The sequence below is a fragment of the Melanotaenia boesemani genome, chromosome 19, assembly GCF_017639745.1.
Source record: "Melanotaenia boesemani isolate fMelBoe1 chromosome 19, fMelBoe1.pri, whole genome shotgun sequence".
NCBI lineage: Eukaryota > Metazoa > Chordata > Actinopteri > Atheriniformes > Melanotaeniidae > Melanotaenia > Melanotaenia boesemani.
The window spans coordinates 15,528,464-15,534,886 of record NC_055700.1 but is presented as its reverse complement, the minus strand read 5'-3'; positions in this window follow the sequence as shown (position 1 = coordinate 15,534,886).

Genomic DNA, 6,423 nt, shown 5'->3' with positions numbered 1-6,423 from the left:
TTTATCCTCTCTAATCTGGATTTATTAAATTTCCAAATTATGGTATTTTTACCCAGCAGCAGCACAATTTGTGGGACTTGGATTATCATTATTGCATCATTATATTCATATTAACTTCTTCTTTTATTTATTTGAAATTTAAATCTGCATTTGGCCCAAAAGATGGATTCCTCCTCTTTTGCCTTGGGTTGATTTCTCCTTATCTATTTATTCTCTATATTCTCTTAGATAGATCCTAATTTGAATTAGTTATTGTGAGCTAAATCAGTTACACGTATTTAACTTAACACTCCTCTAAACATACACTAAAAATAGTAAATCAGCAACTTTTAAGGACATATTGGGTAATGATTCAGATCACAAAAACCATCTGTGTTGCATTCTTACAGTTTTTTTTACACCGAAGAGGTTTTTAGCCAGTTAGCGAGCAAAGGCAATCAATAATCCAAAACGAGTATTTGACAGTGCCTTGCTTGGATGTAGGTGTCAGAAATTAGATTTTTGTCATTTCTTTCTGCGTCATTAGTATTAAAGATTGCATTTGCTTTGTGGGTAAATAAAACTCTTGTTTATTTATTTTATGTAAAGACGTGAATCAGATAACAACCCAGTGTGTGGTGGGTGGGTGTTTTTCGGTGGCTCTTTAGCTGCCGTCTCTGTGCATCCTTGGCATGGTGATACCTGTCCTGGGTTTGTCCTACCCTGTGGGGGATCCTGGGAAACAGAAATTCCTACTGCTGCCAGTTGCCAGTTGCCCTCTGAGGGAAGTTTCCAATAGACTTCCTTCTCTCCAGTCCTACATCCTCATACCCCTCTCCCTGCTAACTCTTATGAGATGAGATGTTGACCTTGGAGCCATGTAAGAGGGCTGCTCCCTGTGGCAGCTCGCTCCTCAGTTTTAAATACACCTAGTGGTCCTCTGACACCCCTGTTTGCCAGACACTGTGTGGGGCATGGTGGGGGGGCAGGGTGTTCATCCACTGGCTCAGTGTCTTGACTGGCTATATCGCTGGTGTCTGGGTTGCTGCGATTTACTACTGTCTAGTTTCCATACAAGAACACTCTTAACCTGAAATTCAGAAAACAGTCTGTTTTTTGTGATGATTCAACAGCATTCAAGATAGTTTAGTCCTATATCTGTTATGATTAAAGATTTTTTTGTAATTTCCTCCTTTACCATTAAATATGAAAAAAATGAAAATAATATTTAAAAACACTTAATGGGTCAATTACTCCAGGCCTGCCTACAGTTAGTCATTCCCATTACCTGTATATGTTCTCACATGTGTTTTTGTTCATCCACCAACCTATTTCCTCTCTCTTGTGTTTGTGTGGATTTGAATCCTGTTTAAGCCTTAAACTTTACAGTAGGAATTGGCCTAAACCTGTTCCCAGCACATTCCACATCCGAACACCATGCCATCTTTCCTGTTTCACTTCCTTAGTCAGCCATCACCCTTGCAATTCCCAAGTCCACTCTGTGATTGATTTCTCTCAATGATCAGCTACTGTACATTGTCCAAAAAACTATTTTTGCATAAGAGAAAGCACCAAAGTCAGTCAGTTGTCATAATGATAGCAACGGATCTTTACCAGAGTCGGCGCATGCAAGTTCCTGCCTCACAAGTCTTTATCTAGATCCACAGACGGGTCCTGTATTGTAACATTTTTTTCCCCTGTATGTAACCATATGTATTCACAAACACACGCACAAACATAAAAGTCATGCAAGGCCAACAAAAATCTGCTCCATTTTACACCAATTCCATGAGCTGCTATGAGACAATGTTCTGTCATATGGTGATATGTCATCCTAATGCAAATACAGTTGTAATATTCAGCATGAAGTTCAGAGTTTTACTCCATCTCATCTTGAATATTGTCATCTTGACTTCCTGGATGCCTGCCAACAGTGATTTTCATGTCTCTCACCACCTGCTCTGAGGTCTGCTGCTTCTACAGACAACCAAAAGCTCATCTGAGACACCTCATTTGATGAAGATAAGCTGTCAGGTGAGATGCTCCCCATCAGTGTAAGCCCAATTTCGATTTTTTTCTTTTCTCTATAGCCTAAGATTTCCACAGGATGACAACCATGGCTCCATTTTCACCCTCTGGGGCACAAATTAGCCCTGTGGTTGCTGTAAAGAATTCCACTGCAATACAACCACTTTCACAAACCTACCTCACAAAATATTGGCAGTTTTATGTCTGAGGAATTTTAAGAGTTACCGAACAGCTTGTAGGGATTTGAAAGGAGAACGATAAGCACAATAATTTTACTGAAATTGATAGAAAATCTTAAATGTTCTGTGCTCATGTTAAACCTGCACTCTACAATTTCAAAATAATATTTTGAATTGCTAACATATTACACTCATATTGTGTAGTTGAACAATGGCTGTTGTTCAGGTTTTAGGAAGTTTGCTTGTGTGCACAGAGCCACTGGGTGGCTCAGGTGCATCAGAGAGAGACAATCCCTTCACATTCAGAGGGGAATAGACCTGTCACTCCTATAAAACCCTTGCAGAACCATCCAGTGGAACCACATGCAGCTCTGTCTCACACAGCACACTTATCTGCTGTGAACCAGGGTGGAAATATATCAACACTGGGCAACACCATGCAAGATTCAGAGGGGTGGTGTTTATATTCCAGTAGCTTTTCGATTTTGTTCTCATGCATTTATCCCTCTAACACTCCCAAACATTCAATTAACAACACATTTAATGAACAATTAATGTGGACGTGGGCTGTTTTTGTTTCAGATTTAATAATAAAACAATGTAAATAAATAAAATAAATACTATGTTGCAGTCCTTTCTGTTAACTTCCTTAATTACTGGAGGAGATTTTTGTCAAATGCAAATTCAGATTTCCTTTGAGAAATTACTTGTTGTTGTACCAAGCATAAAGGGTATAAACAATTTCCCTGCAAGCATTATTGAAGTTCTCCTGATTTCTAATTTCTTCTATTAAACCTACACCTCAAAAGTAAATATATTTTCATGGGAAATTTGTTAGTGTTTGCTTGACATACTTGTTACACTACATTCAGTTTTCTATTAGGAATCAAAGCCACATTTGTACTGTAACAGGCTAAGATAAGATATAAAAATTATTTTATATCCTATCTGCTTTTTTTAGTTGCTTGTTCGGTGGTCTTGGGTAACTTATTTTAACCAGAAGCAAAAAACACAGTTTGAAGCACAGTTTAACACTTCAAGTTGTCTCTCTCTCTTTATAAAAAGAAAAAAAATCAAACTACAGTTTTAGCTTCTTTTTCTGTCTTTGTGCTTCCAGAAAGAGTGAGTTATGTTTAAGATGGAGTCTGAATAAACTTTGTAACACTGATGGGGTTGCTGCAGCTAACATATTGCTTGTGCTGTGCCTTCTGTGTAGATGTGCTGTTAGATTATAAGAATGACATCTCTCTCACTAACATGAAGCTTCAAATAGCAGCTGGCAATATTAGCATAAGGACTTGATGCAGAAGAAAATAGCTTTTCTAAATCTGAAAATGCAACAAAACCTCTACCTACCAATTCCTCCAAAGCTCACTTATTAATATAATAAATCTTAGTAGATTTAATTTAATGCAAAACAGAAGTAATTCCAGTTTCATGGATGGGCATGCCATGTGCTGGACTTTTTTGTTGCTGAGAACAGTATCAGGTTGCTGGGCAACAAACAGTGGTGAGCCTGGTGAGGATTTTGTTACTTTTGGAACAAGCCAAGCTAATTGTTCCACCATGCAAAATTAGTCAGACAGGCTGCTGGAAGATCACTTTGCATTTACTGTTCAAAGCTATAACCAATAAATACTGGTTTTACTGCATATAAATGACTTGCTCACTTCCAATTCCATTCTCACAATGGGAAAAAAGGAGCTCCCTATATGAGCACCAGGCATGTTATTATCAAAAAATTTAATGATCTCAAAATGTTGCAAGGCAACAGCAAAATAGATACCTGTTTCAGCAGTTCATAATGATATCTAGGGGGTTTAAAGGCCTTAAAATTGTCACAATGCTTACAGGGAAACTTTGATTTATCTAGACTGTGGGAGGAAACAAAGAAACAGAATAATAAAGGATATGTAAAGGGATTCAGTTTCAGCCTAAACCAAACACTGAATTATAAAATAAGCAGAAGATCTTTGGGGAAACACTAAGAAAAACTAACATTCAAGAAATGATTTTCACAAAATCCTTCAATCTGTGATCTTTCAAGGATAATATCCAGTTTTTGTGAATCCTGATGCATTACTGTATTTCTACCTAAGCGATAACAGAACACCATAACTACTTAATCATGCCATGAAACTGCTTTAATGGCTCAACTGGAAGGACAGAATGTACCTGAAAAATGATTAAATATGAACATAATCAAACTATTTTAGATTTTTTTAAAAAGGGTCAACCAGTGTCAGAAAATTTGGGATGAAGAATTTAAATGTATTTGGGGAAAAGTAAAAAAAAATGTAATCTGGCTGTGGTGTGAGTAGCTTTTGACTGTATCTTGGACATCTTTGTGTTGGTAGCTCTTTTTACGCTGTTAGAAAGTCTTTTTTTTTGGTAATTTATTCATAAGAACGAATCATGCTGTCAATAAATTCAGATAAAAAACAGTTGATTTTGTTTTTATTTTTGATATTATCTTGTTATGATCTGCCTCGACTAGGGAAGGAGGAAGTAAAAAAAGCATAATGCCCAGATACAAGGTAGAGTAATAGAGAATTTACTGGCCCATGTGGCATGTGCAATGAAAAATAAGAGGGATGAGTGTTTAAAATCAAAGAAACAAAAACTCGGAACAGACTTAATAAATGTAAAATAACAGCCAGTCTATTTGATGATTAATACAAAGAAACAAATCCTAACTGACTGCACTGAATGCACAACAAAACAGGAAGCAACACCACTAAACTAAGAATAACAAAAAACTACTGTGGAATAATATCCAAATCTAACTGGTCCAGTCTTCCACAATTAATAATCGCAATGATCACACAAAACTCAAAAAGCCTTAAAGGCTCAACACCAGACCTCAGGGTATAAGCTAAGAGGTCAAACACAAACCAACAACTATCATTTAACAATACTATCAGAATCAAGCCAACAAACAGTTTCTGTAAAAGTGGGCAAGCTGTCTACCAGAATACAGCTGCTGATCCAGGGGATGCCGTGGCCTTTCATCCATGAAAGGAGGCTTCAGAGGCAGCAATTGGTCCAGAGGGTAGCAAACCAGGGAGCAGGTGAGGAAGGTGTGGTGATGTGTAGCCAATCCCAGCCATGCAATGACACATGGTGAGTTGCATACAGGATGGATTGATTAGTTCAGCAGCTGGCAGCCGTAACAAGGCATATAAAGTCAGAGGTGCCAATAATTCTGACCAAGACAGTATTCTGCAGTCTAATCTAAGTTAATTAGTGTTGATTATCATATAACTGAAATGTGTTGACAAGTAGCCCGAGGGTTTAATTCATTTTCACACCTCTGTGGCAGTTTTTCAACTCTATAATAAAATCTCATTAGACATGCAAATGGCATAAGTCACAGGAGCTCAAAAACATCACCTGTTGCATGGCATTATCACTTGTAATCTTTTAAACATGTAGATAGGCACTGGTGAAGTTTAGGAGTAAGATAATCACATTACAGGTGATTACTTTGGAGTTAATACAGGCTACATAGGTAGTGGCAGAGTGTGGATCTATTTGTGTGTGTGTGTGTGTGTGTGTGTGTGTCTGTGGGTGAGGTCCAAATGTGATTGGAGTTTCACAAAAAAAAAGTAAATCTGGAAAAGAATAAGGAAATAAATGGGGAAATGTGCATAAAACAATAAATAAATGAGGAAATATGTAGACTAATCAAGACAAACACCAGAAGTAGACCCTCCGTCATTGCTGAGGTGGCATTTCTGTGCATGTTAGAGCAAAATAGATGATATTCTAACTATTTTCTTAACAATGTCAACGAAACAGCAGTAGGAAACTCCTGCAACCCAAACCAGTTATAACAAAACTATACCAAATATCAGACAAAATGAAAAATTAATAGCCTTTGCCAAAATTTGAAACTTTTCCTTTACCAACTTTTGATAACTTATTCTAATTAGATTAGTGTTTTATATACCAATGTGGATTGTTATTAAAGTTATTAAAAGCAGTTTCTGTCAAATGAATCAAAGTTTACTATGAAAGTTTACATATTCTGATGTCTAACTAATGTTAAAAACAGAATAACTTTAAGCTCTCCAGATAAGATGCCCATATAAACAATTGTAGACCACTGTCTAATGTTGTCAGTCCAGATATCAATAGGCTGCATCCACTACTCTAATGGACCAACCCTTTATTTATTTAACTGTAATCATCTACAATGATCTGTTCCTGAAACTATTTTAGGCTAAAATTAAGC